The sequence below is a fragment of the Aedes aegypti genome, chromosome 3, assembly GCF_002204515.2.
Source record: "Aedes aegypti strain LVP_AGWG chromosome 3, AaegL5.0 Primary Assembly, whole genome shotgun sequence".
Lineage (NCBI taxonomy): Eukaryota > Metazoa > Arthropoda > Insecta > Diptera > Culicidae > Aedes > Aedes aegypti.
In genome coordinates, this window is record NC_035109.1 from 60643041 (window position 1) to 60666160 (window position 23120).

Here is a 23120-nt window from a genome sequence, read left to right on the forward strand (position 1 = left end):
GTTTCCTTCGGAATTTTTTTCTGGTATTTACTTCGGAATTTCCTCTGGAACTTCCTCTGGAATTTCCTCTGGAATTTCCTCTGGAATTTCCTCTGGAATTTCATTCGGAATTTCCTTCCGTATTCCCCCTAGAATTTCCTTTGGAATTTCTTTCGGGATTTTCTCTGGAATTTCCTTCCGAATTTTCTCTGGAATTTCCTTCCGAATTTTCTCTGGAATTTCCTTCAGAATTTTCTCTAGAATTTCCTTCGGAATTACCTCTGAAATTTCCTTCGGAATTTCCTCTAGAATTTCCTGCGAAATTGCCTCTGGAATTTCCTGATAAATTTCGTTTGGAATTTCCTTCCGAATTTTCTCTGGAATTTCATTCGGAATTTCCACTGGAATTTCCTTCAGAATTTCCACTGTAATTTCCTTTGTAATTCCCTCTGGAATTTCCTTTGGAATTTCCTTCGGAATTTGCAAAACTAAATTGGAAAGGTCACTGAGGCTCAATGTTTGATCTCTGAGATGAGTGCATCTGAAATCACGAAGTAGCAAGCGGATTTTGTATGAGACGAGGACTCCGAACTGGTTCAGCTTAGTGAAGTGTTGCATTCCGAATGAAAATCACGCAAAACTTTTCAAAAGGATCTTTCTAACAATGAGAGGCTTTCTAGAAAAGTCTTTTGTTGTTAACTAAGTTACCTTTACATTTTTCGTCGAACATTACGCAAATATTATGTAGTAGTCCACACCATAATCTTTCGGTCTGTAGATATTAAGGTTGAAATTTTTACAATGACACCATAATTAAGGACAGTGGACGAGACTTTTTTGAGAAATCATGGTTTCAAACTGTACGAAAAATGATGCACCTTAATGGAAAATGAGAGAAACTCCCTAATGAAATATGTTAACAGTGTCCTACGATGATGTCGCATATCAAATGGAACTAGAGGCGCATGAATTCAGAGGAGTTTAAAGCCTCTCTAAACAAAAATGGAGACAATGGCCTACGATTATAAAATAGGTGTTAAAATACTAAAAGGATCACATTCAAAATTTCTTGATATTTTTTTTTAATTTTCGGCAAACACCAATGGAAAATAAGTGAGCCACTCTAATAAAATACCACATATTAAATGTAGAAAATGGCTTACGATAATGTGAGAGATGTTCCAATACTATTGTCTTCAATATTCAATTAAAATTCTATTTTTTTTTATTTATTAACAAAAAGGACCACCTTAATGGAAAGTAAATGAACCACCCTAATGAAATATCACATATAATATGCTTTCAGTGGCCAACAATGATATAGGATATGTTTCAATACTATCGCCTTGAATTTCTCAGCAATTGAATTTAAATCGTTCATTTCAAATTCAATTCACTCCCCCCACTCAAAAATTTACTAAGTCTCAAAAGGACGATTTAAAAAAAAAATTCCAAATAACACCAGATCTCGACGTTTCATGCATTTCTAAGACATCTAGCATCAAAAAAAAATTTCGATTTCGGAAATTTCATGTACCCCCCCCTCTTTGGAGATTTTTCATGGGTCAAAAAAGCCAAACTTTGACCGCTTTGGGGGTCCACTTAATGAAGTCCGATTGAGCTCAAATTTTGCATGGGGACTTTTTTCGAGGAGACAAAACTTTTGAGCACTACCATGTTTTGAAATTCGAAAAATCGATTTTCATTGGCACCCTACTATAGAGCTGCATCAGCGTAAGTCTCAGCCAGTGCCGGATTTGGGCTTTGGGGGGCCCGGGTCAGATCTCATAAAGGGGGCCCTTTTATAAAAAAATATGCGCGTTTTAGGATTCTACAACCCAACGTATTGAATTTGAGTTTTGAACGAGATGGTCGGTCCAAAGATATGAGGGGCCCAAATGGTGTAAGTGACATTTTCAATTTTGAGCTATACTGCCCATGACTGCATATTTGTTATATTCGATAAGAGTATGCATTGAGTAAATGGAGTATTAAGTATGCATTTTTCGCTACTATGGGAACAAATATATATATTTATGAATTTTACTGAAAGCTAAAAACACTTATTTGAAGCTGAAATTTTGTACAGCTCATATCACATATTGGGAGAATAGATAGAAAACAGATCTGGTAGAAATTTCCTTACTACTAAATTATAAAGGCCCATGTATAATCCTAATGTGACTGTTATGCAGTTATATATACCAATGTGACAAAACAACTTGATAGTTTTCACGAACTTTCTAGAACAATCTTACGGATTTAATTAAGTTGGTTGAAAGTATACCAGATTTGATGAAATTCCACAGTATTAACTCGAAATTGTCAAAAATGTCGAACGTGACCAAAATGCAGTTATACGAAGTATATACATTGAACAATTTAACTGTTTTAAAATTTTCCAATAATATTTTTGGGTGATTCCGTTCAATGGGAAAAATATAACAATTCCTAGAAAATTGACTCGTTTTTGGGCTTCTATATAATTTGTATGGAGTGAAAAAATGCAGAAAATCTTCAAAACCGTTTTACTCTAAAACTCCTTTTGGTTCTCTTTACTACAAGTTTCCAGTTTGTCTCTGGTTGAAAAAAAATGTACTTAAAGTAATGGCGAGAGTAAAGTTCACAAATGCTGATTTTCATACAAAATTGTCAAGTTTGGAGACCTGCATCCCCGCCTCTAGCAAACCGATCGAACTGTAATTTGAATTGCATGTTGAATAACTTCAAATAAGATCTGTGAATAAATCATCAATTTCTATGCCAATGTGTCTAAGTTCTTGAAATTCGCCCATTCTGACAAAAATGTCCAAATATTGTTACTAAGTATAATCTTTTACAAACTTTTGCATTCCATCTAAGTGAACAAATTTGCTACTTCTAAATATTCACATTTATAAAATATTGCAATTTAAAATTGTTGGCATATTTTTTTCAAAATATTTTTTTTATATCCTCCAGACTCTTGAACAGAATTTGATTGATTTTGCATAAATTAATGAGATATAATTAAAATTTCAGGTCAATGTTTTCGTTAGAAGCTGTTATACAGTTCCCTAAACTTGAACATTTTGTATGAAAATCGGCCTTAATGTACTTTTTTCTTGCCGGTACTGTTTATTCTATGGTTTATATTCAAAGCTAAGCCTCTACTGAATTCAAAGAATACTGCACCTACTATGGCATACTATGGAACCCAATAAACTCTTTCAATTGGGCAGTGCTTTACAGGTTTAGCCGTATTTTTTAAAATCCTACAAAAGCGTTCAGCGCATTTTTTTTTTCAGATTCAGATATAGAGTGAAGAAAAAAAAATCCTCAAATTTTGGAAACTTGACTTAAACTTTTGAATTATATGTTCAAATGTCTAAAGAAAAAATATTGAACGGTATTTCAAAATGTTTTTTGTCCTTATTTTAGTTCTTCGGGGGGGCCCCTTGATCGGGGGGCCCGGGGCATTTGCCCCCTTGGCACCCCCCCAAATCCGGGCCTGGTCTCAGCTAGTCTCAGAAAAAAGTTCAAGGATAGACCGCAGTGGATAGTGTGGATTAGTGGAAATATCCAGGTAACAGACCCTCGACAAGACCCTCCTTTTGTGTTTCCAAAATGCCCGCAGGACCCTTGGTTTTACCCTTGGTGTTACCCTTAGTGACCTTGGAGTGACCTTGGCCGTTGCCTTGCCGTAGACCGTAGGCCGGAGTGCTAGTAGTAGACCCGAAGACCTAGAGTGGTTCTACTGCCTCGAAGTACGCTGCAGTACTCGTACGTCACGCTCGAGTCTACAAAACGGGCAGGAAAGTGCTTTGGGCCGCGTCGGTGACCGCCATTTTGTTAGTTGCGACGCTGTCCGAGGAAAGTGAAGTAAGGATAAGAGGAACAGGAAGCAAGTGGTGAGAGGAGTCGCGGTCGCAGTCCATCCGAATAGAGGAGCGAGTCAGCGGTGACGAGAGAAGGACGGAGGTGAGTTTGCGGAACGAAGAAGAGGCCCCGATACCAGAAGAAGGAAGAAGAAAGAGAGGGGAAGGTAGGAGATTGCCAGTAAGGTAGTGGGAAGCTGAAAGGTACCTGTGTGCAAGAAATTGAATAAAGTGGGTTTAAGTGTCGCTCAATAGTATTCAAGTGTTTTCTTGGTCGCGGTTTATCACTCGCATATGCCGACACTGAGGCAATTGTATAGAAGGGGGTCTCATTGATACTGGATTGGGGGCTGCCCCATTAGTTACAGTTTGATTCTTCCTTTTAGGGTATCTTTATCGGTATAATTGCCTGGTGTTCGACTGAGAGAGACTCGCGAAGAGGAAAAATATCAACGTCATATGCAGCCCAGATTCCCCTCTCACGAAACGTCAAATGCAGCCCACCGTTGACTGAAAAAGTTAAAAGTATTGTGTTCAAAGTAAACTGTTATTTAAAACCTCAGTCGGCGGAGCAGTTTTTTCCAAAGTTGCTGATAAATCTAAGCAGAAGATTAATTATTTCTAATGTCTGCTACGTTTGCTGGCATGAAATTTTACTCAAATGGCTATTTATGATTCGATGTGATGCAAACTTAATCATTTTTTGCTGAGAGGTTCATGTGAGGATTTGAACAGCATGCGCATAATTGGTATGCACAAAGGGGAATAAGAAAAAAACTGAGCAATCACAGAAAAAGAAGACCGTCTTCGCGAGTCTCGTCTCAGGTGTTCGACAATCAGGTGCGCTTACAACAAGGCTCCCTACAAAGAGTGAGAAGATGTGTGTGGATAACGGATGATCAATGAAAAATGAGATATTCAGTCATAAAGTAAAAAAAAAACATAATAGGGGTATTCACTAAAAGCTGCGTAATGTGAAAATTTGCGTAACTTTGGCAAAGAAACATTTCACTGAAATATTCCTCTTCTGATTCTATTGGACGTCAAATGAGAGATTTATAATCTAGTAACCCACTGAAAGTGACAGCTTATAAATGTACCGTTTTGATTCGAATCCCGGACAGCTTCAAATTCCGGACACTCTACTTTGTATGGGAAAGATTTCACTCGAAATGTTTCAAAATGCGCCGTCAAAAAGTTCTCAATTTTAAAGAAGATTTTTATATACATTTTACATAGCAACCCATGAAAATTTACAATGCTCAACAAGTTTTGACGTCTTTCTAACGGCTTAGTGCGTTTAATTAATGATTCGACTATTCTGATTATGTATTTCAAGAGCTGTCCGGTATTCGAATCAAAGTGTCCGAAATATGAAGCGAAAGTGTGGTTGTGTCCGGAATAAAAATCATGAAGAGGCCGAACATTTTTATTGATTAAAGTGAATTAAAGATGTGGAATCCTAATCTTCATCCACCATTCGAAAATCAAGTGTTTGCAAGGCCTGATTACGCTGAAGTTTTGAACAGAACGATTCAATTTATGTGTGTAGTGATTAGTTGTACTTCACTGAAGCCTTAAGTGTCCGTAATATGAATCAAAACGGTATAATGAAAATAGCTTGAACTTTAAGATCATCAGTTTTTTATAAGTTTTAAGGTACGATCTATGGGCACGATTAAGCCGTTCCTACATTATTATTGAAGGTAAAGATACAACCTAAAACGAATTATAAGTCCAATTATCAATCCATAAAAAACACTTATTTGTTTCTAGGGCTTCCGTGGATTCTGGAGCTGGTTCCGGACTATCAATAACTTTCCTGCGCTAAATGGTGACAAAGATAAAGTACCCAACTTTTGCTGAGAGTTTAATCTGTGTTGCGAAATAATATACTGTGTGTGTCACTTTTAATAAATGTTAAGCTCGATACTGATATCAGGCCTCTGCATTCAGTATTTCAGTATTGTTTGTCGTCAATTATTGACCGACCCCAAACACAAACCCCGCTCCGTCCCAAATTTGAGAGTTCCGTCTTGCAGATGCATATATCAAGAAAAAATAAATAGGCTCCTCCTAGAAGGCACTATTTGTAGACATTTTCAAAATCATTATATGACGTTTGGTATTCTCCAATACTCCATACTTAATGGGACTCATAATAAAACCAACTATACGCTAAACCAAATGAAACGGGGATGGAATAGGTACGGTACATTGCATATTAGAATTGACTGTTTGCACTTGTAGGTACTTTCAGCCGATGTTTTCTCAAAATTTTGTAGATTATTTTGCTTCCAGCAACACGAACATGCACAAAGGAAAATAAAATTAGATACGTTTATTTGGATTTTCAATATTGACATTTGCCATTTTTCCAAAGAGTTCTCAGCTTTCTTGGATTGAAAGACCGTTGAATGTCATCATTCTGAAATGTTTCATTGGTTGTTTACGCAATATCATGAAACATATAAGATAATCAATTTAGCATGGTTTACGTAGTGCTTTACGCTTTTTAGTGATTACCCCTAATGTTTATTCGTAAAAAAAGGTCAATGAATATTGGAAAAGGGGGCCTGATCAGCCGTAGGATGCAACTTAGTCGCGATGCTCTCCCAATAGTACTGGATGGCACTGACGTCCATCTTCCACACACAATTTCGGCACTGGAGCAAGTAACCCGACATCCTCTCGGGTCGATTACCATGCGTTTCGTAAAACCGTACAACACGCTCGCGGAGCACCCGACAGCACCCGAGCGAAAAGATACAAGCCATTCATTTTTGGAGCGTATAGGAGAGAAAAAAAAATTACGCACTTTACTCTAATTACACAAAGGTATTGAAATCATTCTAATCTTTCACTGAACACCCGTTACTAGACGTGCAAATGATTGAGCTAAAAAAATTCTTCAAAGTTTACTCATTAAAGTTTGAATTGTGGGCTGCAATCTCAACGGCAAAAACAACTTATAGCACATCGCCGGTTTGCATATGGTGCACTTAATTCGGAGGTTAAATTTATGATACCTTAAGATCTTGTTGAGTTTAAATTGAGATGTAAAATTATGAAAAATAATGGAATGTTGAAAAGTTATGATAGGGTTTGATCACACGACTTCCAATACATCACTCATTCTATTCAAGATCAAATTCTAAGTGCCAAAAATGGAGCATGCCGAAAACGGAATCCCACTGTATTGATCTTTGTTTGAGTTAAAAATCTTCCACTATAATAATTGAGCTGCTATGCAGTAAAACAAAGTAGCCATGAATTGTGAATGCTATATTTTGCGCTGGATGTAGCAAGGTTGCCTATTTAGAAGATAAATGAGCACTGTTGAAAAATTTACAATTAAATATAAATCAATAACTAATTACAGAGCAGCCTACGACTTATTGATTTTGCCGCCTCTAAGAATATGGCCATTCGTAGCACCTACTTCCAGCACAGCCTTCCATACCGATACACCTGGAGTTCACCACAGCAGACAGAATCGCAAATCGACCAAGTTCTGATTGACGGTCGGCACTACTCGACGTCAGGACCTATCGTGGCGCTAACATCGACTCTGACCACTATCTGGTAATGGTCGAACTGCGCCCAAAACTCTCCGTCGTTAACAACATACGGTACCGACGGCCGCCCCGGTATGGCCTAGAGCGGCTCAAGCAACCGGATGTCGCAGATGCATACGCGCAGCACCTCGAGGCTGCATTGCAGGAAGAGGGTGAGCTGGATGAAGCCCCTCTTGAGGACTGCTGGAGAACAGTGAAAGCCGCTATCAATGATGGAGCTTAGAGCAACGTTGGGTACGTGGGATGGAGTCGACGGAACGATTGGCTCAACGAGAAATGTACGCAGATTCTGGAGGAAAAGAATGTAGCGCAAGCGGTCATGCTCCAGCAAGGGACCCGGCAGAACGTTATAGACGGCAGGTTCAGTCGGGAGAAAAAACGCCGCCTGGAGGAGACTGGGAGCGAAGAGATGGAAAGGCTGTGCCGGTCTCAAGAAACACTATCAGAAGCTCAACGCATCCCACCATGGCACTGTGCCACGATGTGCAGGCATAAATATAACGATCATCTTGACGGACGAACGTGAGGTGATCGAAAGGTGGAAGCAGCACTTCGACGAACATCTGAATGACGCTAAGAGCGTAGGCAATGAAAGTACTGCGGACGATGGAAACCAACCAGCTGCTGGTAAGGATGGTATCGGAGCTGAACTCATAAAGATGGACCCGGAGAGGCTGACCATTTGCTACCGAAGGAGTGGACGGCAGAAAGGCGACAAATTAGATTGTGAGATCTTTTGGGCGTTCGCCATTCTAAATGCTGCCTACAAAGAGTCATTCCAGATAATTGTCACCTGTAGTGAACGAGTTCGAGGGAAGTTATCAAGCCGGCTTCGTTGACGGCTGATCGACAACGGACCAGATCTTTACTGTACTGCGAATTCTCCAAAAATGTCGTGAACTCCAGGTCCCAGCGTATAACTTTTGCATCAATTTCAAGGTGGCCTATGATAGTATCGACCACCATTTGTATGCTGCGCGGATGATACGGAAATTGTCTGCCGAACATTTAAAATGTCGACAGACCCGTACACCCGCCTGAAACGTGTGGCTGCACAAGTAGGCGGTGGTGAATGCGTCTAAAACAAAGTACATGCTGCGGTGAAATAAGATTCACACACGCACCAAATGTATCATGTTCAAAACGCTTATAAGACTGATAGTTCTCTACGGGCTTGAAACGTTTACGATGTTCAAGGAGGACCTGCATGCACTTGGAATCTCCGAACGTCGATCGCTTATGGTGGTGTGTGGCTGTGAACGATATCCAGAAAATGGCCAAAGCTGCAAGGATCAGGGAATCAATTGTCACCCAACACGCAGTAACAAAGACATTGTCATCTCTTATTCTTGTTGCAACAATTTTATTCCACAACAGCAGTTTATCACCACTTGAATAGATATGACAATGATTGATCACCACGTGCGCAGCGATTTTATGGACTTTACATTGCAAATTTCCAGAATCATTTGTACATTACCGAACAGCATCCATAAAACAAATTGGGTTTTGTGTTTAAAATAGCTGATTGATCACGAGTTGAAAAGGTTGCATCAATGTTGTGTCCTGTGATTGTCATGAAAGTTTTGTATTCAAATCCGTAAAAGTTGGGATAAACGGTTGTGAGCGAGCTTGCTTTTTAGTTTGTTTTTCATCTCCTTTGATGACAATTTGATTCACTGGCATGGATACGATGGGCAGGACGTATTACAATAATGCTGGAAAGTAACCCTGCAAAGATGGTTTCCGTGTTGAATCCGGTTGGTACATATAGTCAATGCATTAAAATTTTCAAAACAGAATTTCATCTTAAAAAATAACCGTTATTTACTTTACAGGTAAAGGAAGAGACTTCTGAGTATTTGGATAAGTTAAAAACGCAGTAATGACAGAAAGTTATTACATCGATTGAAGCAAGTGAAAGAATATCACACAGTGCTACCAACAAAATGGAAACAAAGTTCTGACTGCAGTTCCCATACTGGCAATACTCAATTAGAGTTTTGAAAGACTAGTTCGAAATTTGGAGTTACACCCTTTTCAGTTTTTTTTGCTAGACTTTTTCTTAGTATGGCTCAACGCAAACTTTGGATGAAACATTCTTCACATCATCAAGCACATCTTTTGTGAACATGTCGTAGTGTTATTCTCATAGTGTTTTAGTGCAAAAACTACGAAAAAATGGCAATTATCAATACATGTTTATACTTATTCTTAAAAAGTTTATATTTCTTATTTTGCATGATTGTCTTCTTCTTTCTTTTCTGGCGTAACGTCCCAACTGAAACAGAGAGCCCTCTTATCTGTTCTTATGAGCACTTCCCCAGTTATAACCTGAGGACCTTTCTTTGCCAAAGTTTCCATTTTCGCATTTGTATATCGTGTGAAAGGTACGATTATACTCTATGTCTAGAAAAGTGAAGGAAATTTCCATTACGAAAAGATCATGGACCGTCCGGGGATCGAACCCAGATACCCTCAGCATGGCTTTGTTTTGTAGCCGCGGACGCTAACCACTCGACTAAGGAAGGCCCCACGCTATCTGTAGACCCTTGCTACTTTACCAATCGGTTTTAGCAGGGATGTTCTTGTTCTTGAAAATGTTCTCTAAACAGATAGGCGTATTACCAGTAGAAAATTCAATTCTAACGAACATAATGATGAAATTAATTAGCAACGGATTATTTGGAAACACATGACAATCGAATCCTCTGATTTGATGTTTGACAAAGTTAATTTTCTAGTTTATTGTGAATTATGTTTTATGCATATATGGTTGAGATCGATTTAATTGTGATTGAAAGTCCAAATTTTTACGAACTACCCTTTTCAACAGTTTAAAAATGACAATTCTTTATGCAAAATGAGATAAATCAAAACACACAAGATGAATGTGACAATGGTAACATTGTTGACTAATATCCACCGATGTCTTTAAACTAAACATAATCAACCACATAACCATTCGACGGCACGTACGCATATATTCGAATAATTAATGCTCAGAGGCGATCCGTAATGCAATAATGGAATAACTAGGGACGATTCTTGGTATTTCTTGCAGCGTACACAAAACCAGTTTGATCCGCACTAATTAATAATGAGTAACACATAGTAGCAGTATCTCGGTGTCGGATTCTGTATCAAACCGACCAATCACCACGTATCACCACAGAAGGCGTACAAATATTTTAACCACTTTTCATACACGAAAAAAAAAATTAACATGATCTAAATTGATTTCCACCAGAGGGATGAAATGCAATAAAAAAATCCCGACACCACCGACCGACCGACAGCGGGAGAAATGCACCACACGATAACCACACACTTTAATAATTCATTGAATCGGAATTTTTCCCCATGAATACGGAGTTTCGCAGAGCACAGAGTCAACCGGAACGCACATCTCGGCCATCAGCCAGCAACCAACCGATCGTCGAAGAATGAAGCGAACGCAACTCGTATACGCGTGCCAATTTCTCTCAACCGACTGAGCCCAGCAGCATTATCGCCGCGTTTTCCCCACAGGATTCCCGCGGTCAACCGGCCAGAACAGCAATGTGGTGTGCTGCCGATTCAAAGTTTGCCGAAGGGTTGCGGGAAGTCTCCTTTGTTTTCACACTTACAGTTGCGGACGAAACAATAGGATCATTTCAACAAAAAAGTATGATATAATGATTTTTCAATTTGTTTTCATATAACATAGACTTTTATTACAGCTCTTTTATGTTATGATTCTTATGACTGTTCGGCCTCTATGGGATTTGATCCTCAATACCAGCTTCTGTACTCGAATAGCCTAGATAGCCGTGTAGTGTCGGTAGCCGATTGCAACATGGCTAGACATAACACTACGGATTGCCTGTTCCGATGATATAAGTCCATTATACAGGTGGCCCATGATTCATGGTGTCATGCGGCTTAGAGCATACCGTTCCTAGGAATCAATGGTTAGGGGGTCAAAAGAAACCTTGCCGTGAAGGGTGCCTGTGGTGTACCGGTGCACCTTCCACAGTATTATATTCTTACCGTGTAATCCGGAGCAACTGCGCCATTGACTTCTCCGAAAAAATCGGCTACTCATATTTAGCCTCAAATCAGAGACTTAATACAAGTCGGAATATGGTAATGTAATTTGAAGAGAATTAAAATTATCCAGGGGCCCAGATAGCCGTAGCGGTAAACGCGCAGCTATTCAGCATGACCATGCTGAGGGTCGTGGGTTCGAATCCCACTGGTCGAGGATCTTTTCGTGAAGGAAATTTTCTCGATTCCCAGGGCATAGAGTATCTTCGTACCTGCCACACGATATACACATGCAAAAATGGTCAATCGGCAAAGAAAGCTCTCAGTTAATAACTGTGGAAGTGGTCATAAGAACACTAATCCGAGAAGCTGGCTATGTCCCAGTTGAGACGTAACGCCAGAAGGAAGAAAGAAGAAGGTGAACCTTCATAATTCAAAGGTCGCATCAGCAGTGCTCAGCAGAATGTTAATAAAAAAAAACTTGGTACCTACTAGGGGACTTGGTTGCCCTTCGAGCATTTAGAGTTTTGTACGACGAGAGTCAGTCCAAACCACGAAGTTATTCATGTAAATAGGGACCAAATTTGTCGTTTTGGAAATTTCCTCGACTTTCCTGGACATAGAATATCATCGTATCTGCCACACGATATTGTAAGATTGTGAAAATGCCAACTTGAGCAAAACAAGCTCTCAGTTTTAAATGTTTTAACTATTAAAATAACTGTGGAAGGATTCAAAAAAGAATCAAAGAGTTGGACTTATTTTGCTGAAGTGCACTTATTGTTTTGTCCGTAACTGTTGCGTTCCGGTGTGCAGAATTTCACAAACGAGGTGAAACTGGCACCAACTGGATTTTGTTTCACACCTTCGGATTCACACGGCTCCCGGTGTGAGCTGTTGGCAATGGGCATCGACGAGTTTGTGCCGATCGGACCGGTGAAAAACTTCTAACTGAATTGAAAAAGCGTGATTTTGGCGAATGAACAACAGCGGTTGAAGTGTTTTGTTTCATTCCATTCCATTTGGGCCGTTCGTGAAGAAGATGGTTGGGTTGGAAGAGGAACGATGTTTATAATTTGTGCTCTTTCCGGTTAGGCATGATAAACAATGAAAGTGGATTGATATATGGGGATGGAATATACGAAAGTCTTTAGTGATCGATTGAACAACGCAAACGTTGTAGGTGACGGATTTCACGCCAACTCGACAAAGGGATTGGCAGTACCCCTTCAGAATTCAATGAAACTTTGTGGGTGTGAAGACTATGTGAAACTAAGATACTTTAAACACCTTGTTTGTTCAAAATCGATCTAGACTAACATTTGGAAAGGGTATTTTTTTTTACTTTATTTATAAAGCTGTATAACTCGAAAACGATAAGACCTACAAAAAAGTGTTGTATGACGGACTGTCGTGAAATTTCCTGACGTTTTAGAGAAAAATATTGAAAAAATAAAAACACATTTTCTACACTGAAAAAAAAAAATATTCAAAACTTTGAAGTCGATATAAAAAAACGGCCATTTCAGAAGTTGATCATCCTTAAGCAAAAAGTTTCGTAATTAAATTTACTAAAAGTCGTCCATACATTGCAAATTGGGCATATTTTAGGGAAAAAAGTTTGACTAACATCGAATTTTTTAAGTCCCAAAGTTTTTACATTAATGAATGTTTGCCCTTTACTGGCATAAACCAGATTTGCTGGTATGTCTGAAACATAGTATTTGGAAACTTGCAATCAGAAGACACAGTGTGTTTGTTTGACAAATTGAGACATGAATTTGCGAAAAAATACGCGTTCTAGTGAGACTCGAACTCACGACTCCGTGTACGCTAGACCGGCGCTTTAACCAACTAAGCTACAGAACACCTTATGATTCTGCGGAATAGAAAGCCAAACGGAATCCGAGTACTAACTATAAACACATCTCTTTTCGCAAATCCATGTCTCTTTCGCATACTGAATTTCGTGCCGGCAAGCATTCGGCTTATAGGTATGCGGCTGTAGAGCGTAAGAACTCAGTATCCATAAACAATTCGCTCTCACTTGCGATCGGGAGAAACAAACGTGAGCGTGTTGGGGGTTTGGCATCTAAGTCCGAAAGAGACATGGATTTGCGAAAAGAGATGTGTTTATAGTTAGTACTCGGATTCAGTTTGGCTTTCTATTCCGCAGAATCATAAGGTGTTCTGTAGCTTAGTTGGTTAAAGCGCCGGTCTAGCGTACACGGAGTCGTGAGTTCGAGTCTCACTAGAACGCGTATTTTTTCGCAAATTCATGTCTCAATTTGTCAAACAAACACACTGTGTCTTCTGATTGCAAGTTTCCAAACCCAAAGTTTTTTTTTACTTATTTTTATAAACCCGTATAACTCAAAAACGATTAGACCTACAAAAAAGTGTTGTATGCAAGACTGCCGTGAAATTTCCTGAAGTGTTAGAAAAAAAATATTGAAAAAATAAAAACACATTTTCTACACTGGAAAAAAAAATTATTCAAAACTTTAAAGTCGATTTAAAAAAAACGGCCATTTCAAATTTTGGTCATTCTTAAGCAAAAAGTTTCGTAATTAAATTTACTAAAAGTCGTCCATACATTGCAAATTGGGCATATTTTAGGGATAAAAGTTTTTCTAACTACAATTTTTTTAAGTCCCAAACTGATTTTTTTTTTTCAAAGATTTTGTTTCAAACCGTCAAATATGATTGTGTTTTCAAGTGATAAATGAGTTTGAATCAGAAAATAGATTGTATTTTTATTGAGAACAGTTAAAAAACGGAATTATACAGTGATTATGTTTTTTAAATGCAGGCAATCAATTCGCCTCTGCCTATGAGAAAATCATCTCCGTCTAACAATCCGAAGGATTTTTATGGTTTGAAAGGTATCACAACAGTATTGCAAACATTGAAAAGTAACAACCTTATCCATACCCCAAAAAGTTCTCTTCTAGAAAAAGTTTTGTGAAAAAAAAACTTACTAAACGTACCTGCGTTAAACGCCAGATGAATAAGAAATAATGAATATTTTTGTATTGTTATCTGCCTAAAAAAAGTTGATAAGCTCATAACTCATGATTTTATTTGCAAATAACAGTCTGCTTTTCTACGAAACAAAAAAGACTCATTAAAACAAGGTTAAATACTGGTAATTAGCGACTTTTCTGAAAATTAAAACGCTGCTCAAGGATATCACTGGAATAATTCTCAAGCAACGAGACACCAATTCTAGATTTACCATCAAAAGATAATAAATTGGAAAATGTTAGTTTTATTATAATATCAGACCCATGACACAGTAGCAGTTCAGCTATTTATTTCAAAATTGTTAAATTTTGTGAAACAAATCAGAAGTTATTTTAAAGTCAGATGGAGCTGCAGCTCATTATAAAAATAAAAAAAAAATTGTCAGCTTATGTAATTTCAAGAAAACACATGGATTGGAAGCAGAGTGGCACTTTTTTGCCACATCCCACGGCAAAGGCCCCTGTGACGCTATTGGTGGCACTCTCATGCGAATGGCAAAAAGAGCAAGTCTTGCAAAATACTATGGAAACACAATCGCAACTCCGCGAGAACTATTCGACTGGGCAGTGAAACAAACGGATACATGTATTACCACATTAAATTTCTGTTATATATCTAATGAACAATATGTTAAAATGTCAGAGGAATTGTTGAAATTTTTTGATAAGGTCAAAACTGTCCATGGTACCCAAAAATATCATTGTTTTATGCCTATTAGTGATACACAAATTGCAGCCAAACGGTATACCAATTCAGAGGATGAACCAAAAATATTCAATTTATTCAGTAAAGACCAAAAATAATGTAAATATTCATGTGCAGATACTACGTCTTAGGATATATAGCAATAATAAAAATTATGAAGCATGATAAAAACAAACCACGACTTTTTTTCATAAGCATAATATTGACCCTTTCCAGACACCTGTTAAGATAGGCTTTGACCAAATAAGAAATAAACTTTTATTGTGATATCTTTCCAACCATTAAAAACCCATCGGATTGTTAGACGGAGTTGATTTTCTCATAAGCGGTTTGGTGCGAGATCAATTGTATTTAATTAAAAAAAAAACTCTGTATAGTTTCGTTTTATTTCTTTTAACTACTCCTGTTGGCGCGGTGGGAGACGTAGAGAAAACGGGTCACAGTCCTTTTAGCGAATTCCATTTTATTCGGCAATAGCGCTTTAAAGCTAAAATATAAATTGTTGGTCACTTTTCCTACAGTCTATAATTATGTCCATTTGTGCTCACATTTCGGTGACTCAAAATACAACGTCTACGTCCTGGTTATCGTCCTGTAATTTATAGTCAGTCTCGAGGTCAGTCTACCTGTTTAAGTCAGTTTTAAAGTCTTAGTCTTAAGTCATTCATTAGAATACAAGTTTACTCACTGTTGTATAGTTTAAGAAAGTATTTTAAGTTATAATTCAATTTTAATTCATTGTCGTAAGATTAAGTAGGAGTAAGTGCATGGAACATAACCTAAAATCATAAATGTGTGAATTATACACATTTTTCTTGTACATATTGTAGTTTTACGTGTTTAACTCACTAGCAATAATCAAAAGGTAAGTATATGTAATCCAAAACTAGTTCTAATCAATAGTAAATTAACAGTTTTTTCCGTAGTAATAATTAATTCAGGATCCGACACAATTTCATCACCACATTATACAATTCATCTGCTTTTCTGTTATTCGTGCCACTCATACAATAGAAGTCATTAGATGTCAAGCTGATCCGTCAGGCCGGCAGCATCCCTGTGGAGCTTTTTGCTGAAGCGTCAACGTTCGTAACGCCTCCCGCAACATCCCCCCCTCCGTAATGCTGCTCCGATTCAGCAGGATTACCCGATGGTAATATGTTGAGCACAGCGAGCTTTGCCACAGGACGGCGAAGAACTCCTGCACCTGTCTGCACGTCTGCCTGCCTGATACGACCATCTTTCCCTGGGATTACTTTCACGACCTTACCCCTAGGCCAAAGGTTCCGAGTTGTTTCTCCAACAATGAAGACTACATCTCCTTCCTGAATAGGCTTCGTCTCCTCATGCCATTTGGTGCGTCGGGTCAAGTCCGGAAGATATTCCCGGATCCATCTTGCCCAGAATTGATCTAGAAGGCTGCGACACAGATTCCATCCGTTTCGAAGTGCTTCACCTTCTGCAACAGGAGCTTTCTCCGGCTGCTTGACACCATTTGAGCTAAGGAGGATGAAATGATTAGGAGTCAATGCTTCTTGGTCCGAAGTCTCCAGTGGCACGTAGGTCAAAGGCCTGGAATTGACCATTGCCTCAGCATCGCACAACATTGTATGAAAAACTTCCTCAGATGGCGCACGAGAATTGTTGATCGACTCCATAGCGGTTTTAACTGCTCTTACCATCCTTTCCCAAGCACCACCCATGTGCAGGGAGGAAGGTGGGATGAAGAACCAGCGAGTGTTAGCATCTGTAAACGTCTCCGACAATTCTTGGTTCATTGCTGATATTTGGTTAGCTAACTCCCGACTGGCGCCAACAAAATTCGTTCCGTGATCAGTGTAAATTTGGTTCGGCGCACCACGTCTCGCGATGAATCGTCGCAAGGCCAACTTGCAGGCTTCTGTAGAAAGCGTAGCTGTAACCTCCAAGTGAACCGCTCTTACGACCAAGCACGTGAAGAGTGCCACCCAACGTTTTACTTGACTTCGGCCGATCTTGATCATATACGGGCCACAATAATCTATACCGACCAGTGAGAAGGGACGAACGAACGGAGTTACACGTGCTTCAGGTAGGGGCGCCATTCTAGGCACCACAGGATTCGCTTTATATACTTTACACTATTGGCACCTTTTCGCTACTCTACGTACCACTATTCGAAGAGCAGAGATATGATATCGCTGACGTAACTCGTTGACCACAGTTTCGCTATTGTGATGGCCAAATCGTCTATGGTACCAATCTATCAGCAGTTCGGTCACTCGATGAGTTTTTGGTAGGATAACCGGAAATTTAGCATCATATGGAGCTAGTTCAGATGCCTCAGTCCTACCTGCCATACGAACTACTCCGTAGTCATCTAGAAACGGCGATAATTTGCTTATTGGACTGCTTTTTTCAAGTTTCGACGATCGTTTCCCGTCTGGTCCACTCTGTAGAACTGCAATTTCAACGGCATAAGCTTCTGCTTGAGCAAGTCTCCACAATGCCCTTTCCGCTCGCTGTAAATGTTCTTGCCTCAACGTTTGTTTATCCTGTGAAGATCCTTGCTTGCCGATAGCCAAGTAACGGTCCACAAATGAATACGCGTACGCAGTGGTTCGAAGCATTCGTTCCCACTTGGAAAATCGATCATACTCGATGAATGGTTTCATAAGCTTTGTACGATGTACGTGCACGATTCGTATCTCCTCTTCCGTATCAACTAATGCCACCTGTTGCTGTGGCCATTCATTCTCCGGCTGGAAGAGGAAGTTTGGTCCCGTGAACCAGCGGCTGTCCGGATGGAAGACAGGTCCTTTCCCCCATTTAGTGGCCTCGTCCGCAACGTTCAGCTTGGTGGGTACCCAGCGCCACTCTTCAGCCTTCGATTCGTCCAAAATTTCACCAATTCGTACTGCTATGTACTGGCGGTAATTCCGTGCATCCGAGCCAATCCAGGATAGAACCGTTTTTGAGTCGCTCCAGAAAAATCTGCGGCTTACGGGTAGTGTATGATACCCTTCGATGGATTTCGCCAATCGACTCCCAATAACTGCCGCTTGCAGCTCCAATCTGGGGATTGAAAGCGGCTTTAATGGAGCTACCTAGGCCTTTGAAGCTACCAAAGTGCATCGTGGCTGACCGTGATCTATGATGCGAAAGTAGGCGACACAAGCGAATGCAGACTCACTTGCATCCACAAAAACATGAAGCTGAAGCGTCCGATAACTATCCGGATTGTATCCGGAAAAATAGCACCGTGGAATCCTAAGGTGATCTAATTTGGTGAGTTGCTCGATCCACCGGGTCCAATTCTCCAGGATATTCGATGGAATAGCATCATCCCACCCAACTTGAGCTCTCCAAAGGTCTTGGATTATCACCTTATCGTGAACAAGCAGGTTTGATATCAACCCAAGTGGATCAAAGACGCTCATGACAAACCTCAGAATACTGCGCTTCGTGACCTCCCTTGCCGATCCTGAGCACTCGCCACCATTTGGTATCTTGACAAAGTATACAAATACATCTTCTTCTGGTAACCATGACATTCCAAGGACGCGTTCCACCTGGCTTTCCTTGTCGATGCTGAAATCCTTCCTTGAGATTGCTGCGTCTTCTCCGAGGGCCTGCAATACCTTCTTAGAGTTGGAACGCCAATTTCGTAATTCGAAACCTGCCTCTGCCTGAACCTTCCGCACATCCGAAGCCAGTATTGCCATATCCGTTTCTGTATCTCAACTGTCGAGATAATCGTCCACATAGTGGTTATCTATCACCGCTGCAGCAGCTTCTGGCAATTTTTCTTTCCACTCCAGTGCATTCGTGTTCTTCACGAAATTGGCGGAGCAGGGTGAGCCAGTCGACCCGAAGATCGCCACATCCATGACAAAGATTTCCGGTTTTTTCGATGGGTCACTTCGGTAAAGAAAGCGCTGAACTTGGCAGTCTTCCTTCTTGATTTTTAGCTGGGCATCTCCCGAATATCTCCTGCAATCGCAACTTCTCGTTGCCAAAAACGACACAGAACCGCCGGCAACGATGTTAACAGGTCCGGGCCCTTCAACAGTACGTCGTTCAGTGACACACCATTCGCTTTTGCGGCTGCGTCCCAAATGATGCGTATCTTCCCTGGCTTGCGAGGGTTTGTCACTACCCCAAGTGGAAGGTACCATGTACGTTGCGGATCACTTTCCGCCAACTCCTGAGGCGTTGCTTTGTGGGCATAGCCTTTGGCCTGGTATTCGGAAATCTGCTTTTCCAAGCCCGCTTGCAGTTCCGGATTAGACCGCAGCTTTCGCTCTAAGCAGAGCAAACGACGTTCCGCCATATTATAGCTGGATGGCAACTCCACAACATCGTACCGCCATAACAATCCGGTTTCATAGTGACCGTCAGCACGCTTGATAGTCGTTTGTCGAAGAATCTCCTTCGCTCGGCGATCGTCTTCTGTTTCGGGTCCACAAGCAATGGAAACTCCGAGATTCTCCATCGCGAAATAGCCTTTTACTAGGTCGTGCAAGTCAGCTTCTTTGGTGTTCTTGCAGATGTGCAAAACTGGGGCCCACGAATCAACCTTACGGCCATCAGTGCTCCCAAAAACGGTCCATCCCAACTTGGTTTTTGCGGCAACCGGTCCGTGTGTCCGCCCTTCACGTATCTTGAGGGGTAACGACAGCTTTATGTTGTCCAACCCAATGAGGATTCTTGGAACGGCGTCCTCATAACTTTCCACCGGTAGCCCAGCCAAATGCGAGTATCGACGAGACAATTCTTCATATCGCAGAGATTGCACGGGAAGATCCAATTGACTGACGGTACTAACATCTATCAAAGGAAAACTTTCGCTGCTTTCGTGCTCCGAAATCCTCAGCGAAACCATCCTGGAACCAGCTTCGTGACGGGAAACTTTAGAGGTCCAAGTCAAACACAATGGTTGCAGTTTGCCTTCGAGGTTCAACAAATCCGCAACTTCCTTATCGATCAGTGTCGACGATGAACCTTCGTCGAGGAAGGCAAAGGTAGATAGTTTTGCTTCCTTTCCGTACAATACTACTGGTACTATACGGAATATTGTAGAGCTTTCAATTCGACGATGAATGTTGATGACGGCTTCGGATTTCTGTCGTGTTCCAGAACAGTCGGAGGCGGTTTGTTGGCCTGCGTGTAGCGAGGGATGATGTCTCTTCGTACAATCTCCAACTCCACAGGTGCGTGTTGATTTGCAGGACCACTTTCCATGCGGCACCAGACAAACCATGCAGAGTTGGTGAGTCTCTACCACCTTCATACGGTCTTCGATGGGCAAGGACTTGAACTTGTTACGGTCCTTGATTCGATGCCTGACGCTCTGGCAGACATAGCAGGGTCTTTCCTGATTTTCGGTCTTCTTCGCCTTCTGATCGAATTTCCGCAGTTCGGCAGAAACATGAGCATTGATCACCACCTTCTCCTTTCTCTGCTTTTCATGCCAACCGGAACGAGCACTGTCAAAATCGGTGAAGTGGGTTACGTCACTTGCGGCCGACGTGATAGCGCTCATATAGTCGCAAAACGTCCCCAGATCGACTCGTCCAATGTTCTTTTTATACAAAGCCCAATCCAAACGAATGTGTGGGGGCAACTTATCCACCAGCTCCTGCAGCAAAGTTGGATTGGTGAGGTGAGCTTCTTGATTGGCAGCTTTGAGGTGGCCCACCAGATTCTGGACAACGAGACCGAAGTTGACCAACGTTTTAAGCCTTTCGGCTCTCGGAGTAGGGACACTGCGCACCTTGTTGAGCAGCGACTGAACTAGTCGCTCTGGGCTCCCGAATAATGTTTCAAGAGTTTCCATTACTTTCGGGACCGATGAAGGTAGCAAAAGGTTACTCCGAACAGTCTCTAACGCACGCTTTGCCTTTAAGGCATTTCTGTAGCCTCATTAAGTTCTCAGACTGAGAATAGCCACACATAGCAGTGGAATTGCGGTAGCTGCTCACAAAAAGAGGCCATTCCTCGGGACTACCAGAAAAGACTGGAAGGTCCTTGGGTACTACCTGTCTAGCGGACAATTGTTGTTGAAATTGTCCCCACATTGCCTGTTGATTTTGCATCTGTTGCAGCTGGGTAACATACGGCTCTGCTGGTTATTGTAGCGATATATGCGAGGACAATGATTGATGGACGGGCGCAAAATTCTCCGACTCGTGCGGGTGTTGTGGTTGTGGGGTAAATGATATTGATTCTCGCAACACAGATGGAGGTTGCGATTGTTTCTCTAATCCATCGCACATCGCCGCTTGTTGACCTGCAAGTGTATACGGCTGCTGCTGGAACGACGTCTGAGAGACCGACGTCTGAGAGAACGACGCTTGAGATGTTGGTGGTAGTTGCATGCTCGATATCTGCTCGTTGGGTTGAAATGATGGGTTGATCGACGACTGCGATACCGGCGGTGGCTGCGACGGCGGCGGCACCAAAGTGCGGGGGGCCAGTGGTTGTTGTGTTGTAGAATGCGACTGACTCGTCTCTGCATGCTGTTCAACGCTCGAGGGTAGTAATGGGGATTCACTTATTGGTGGTAGTGAAGCACGTGCCTGATCAGCTGTTGGCCTTGATATTGGCTCAGCAAACAAAAATGTTGGTAAACGCGGCCGTGGAACCAACTTCGGTCGTATGGGTAGAGGCTGCATTGGTTGTGCTATCATCGACTGCGTATACACTGGTTGTGTTAAAACTGGTTGTGTTAAAACTGGTTGTATATACATCGATTGCGTACGTATTGAACGTTGACTTGTTGGCTGTGACACAATACCAACCGACCGGATAGGAGTTGATGCTGTGATCGGGTCTCTCATACCGGTTGTAGAGCACATACCCTCAGTCGCAACGTTATCGGCCAGCCAGTCGATCGCACGTCTGGATGAAGAATGTGCTTCTCCCTCACTCACTCCACCGATCAACGGATTCGATGGGACTTTGGGAATTGTTCCTGTGTATTTCGCAACCATTCCTCCAATGGGCACATTGACCTCGGTGCCAACCGAAATCGGCGGGAAGATATCGTCAACGTTCACAACACCTCCGACCGCTTCATCGACATCCTGGATCCATTCCTGAACCTGACTATTTCGGCTCAATCGACTGCGACGACTTCTTTGACTGCTAGCTTCTCCATCGTCCGCCTCAGCGATCAACAGCGCATATTTCTCGTCGAGATACCGCTTATCTAGCGCAGCTTTCGCGGCCAGGGCCTTTTCTTGACGAATCCGGTCCTGCTCCTGCTGTTCAAGGATCAGTTTCTCCTGAGCTTTTTTCTCCTCTTCAAGTCGCATGAGCTGCAACTGAACCCGTGTTGAACGAGATGTACTGCTAGTCCTTCCCGAAATAAAGGCTTCGCTGATAGTCACCACCAAAACGCAATCTTTGCATGTCCACTTTCCGTTGAGACTCTCAGCTACCCCTGCACACGTACGATGGTACCAACGACGACATCGATCGCAAGCTACCATATTTGCTACGTGATTCGGGATTTTGCATTTCTCGCAAATGCACTGAGACCCCCCAGCACTGACTTTCGCCGCAGCCCGGGTGGTAGTGGGCATCATGGATTCGTCCTTTGCGTGACCTCTACGAACCAATCGGTGCTAACTCAGCAGCACAGGCTGAACGAGACGAAATCTTTAAAGATTGTTGGCGCGGTGGGAGACGTAGAAAAAACGGGTCACAGTCCTTTTAGCGAATTCCATTTTATTCGGCAATAGCGCTTTAAAGCTAAAATATAAATTGTTGGTCACTTTTCCTGCAGTCTATAATTATGTCCATTTGTGCTCACATTTCGGTGACTCAAAATACAACGTCTACGTCCTGGTTACCGTCCTGTAATTTATAGTCAGTCTCGAGGTCAGTCTACCTGTTTAAGTCAGTTTTAAAGTCTTAGTCTTAAGTCATTCATTAGAATACAAGTTTACTCACTGTTGTA

At 41.3% G+C, this 23120-nt stretch overlaps 1 protein-coding gene across 5 annotated transcripts in view; it reads right to left on the bottom strand.

The window, feature by feature from the left end:
* LOC5569827 overlaps nucleotides 1–10955 on the bottom strand; it is a 44246-nt gene extending 33291 nt beyond the window's left edge. For 2 of the 5 annotated variants that reach the window (XM_021852519.1, XM_021852518.1), the window contains exon 1: nucleotides 10848–10955. The gene's annotated coding sequence lies outside the window, so the exon portion shown is untranslated. Of the gene's footprint in view, nucleotides 1–10393 lie in introns of all 5 variants that reach the window. The other 3 variants (XM_021852520.1, XM_021852517.1, XM_001658684.3) reach the window with 2 other exon arrangements.
* Nucleotides 10956–23120: the final 12165 nt, after the last annotated feature.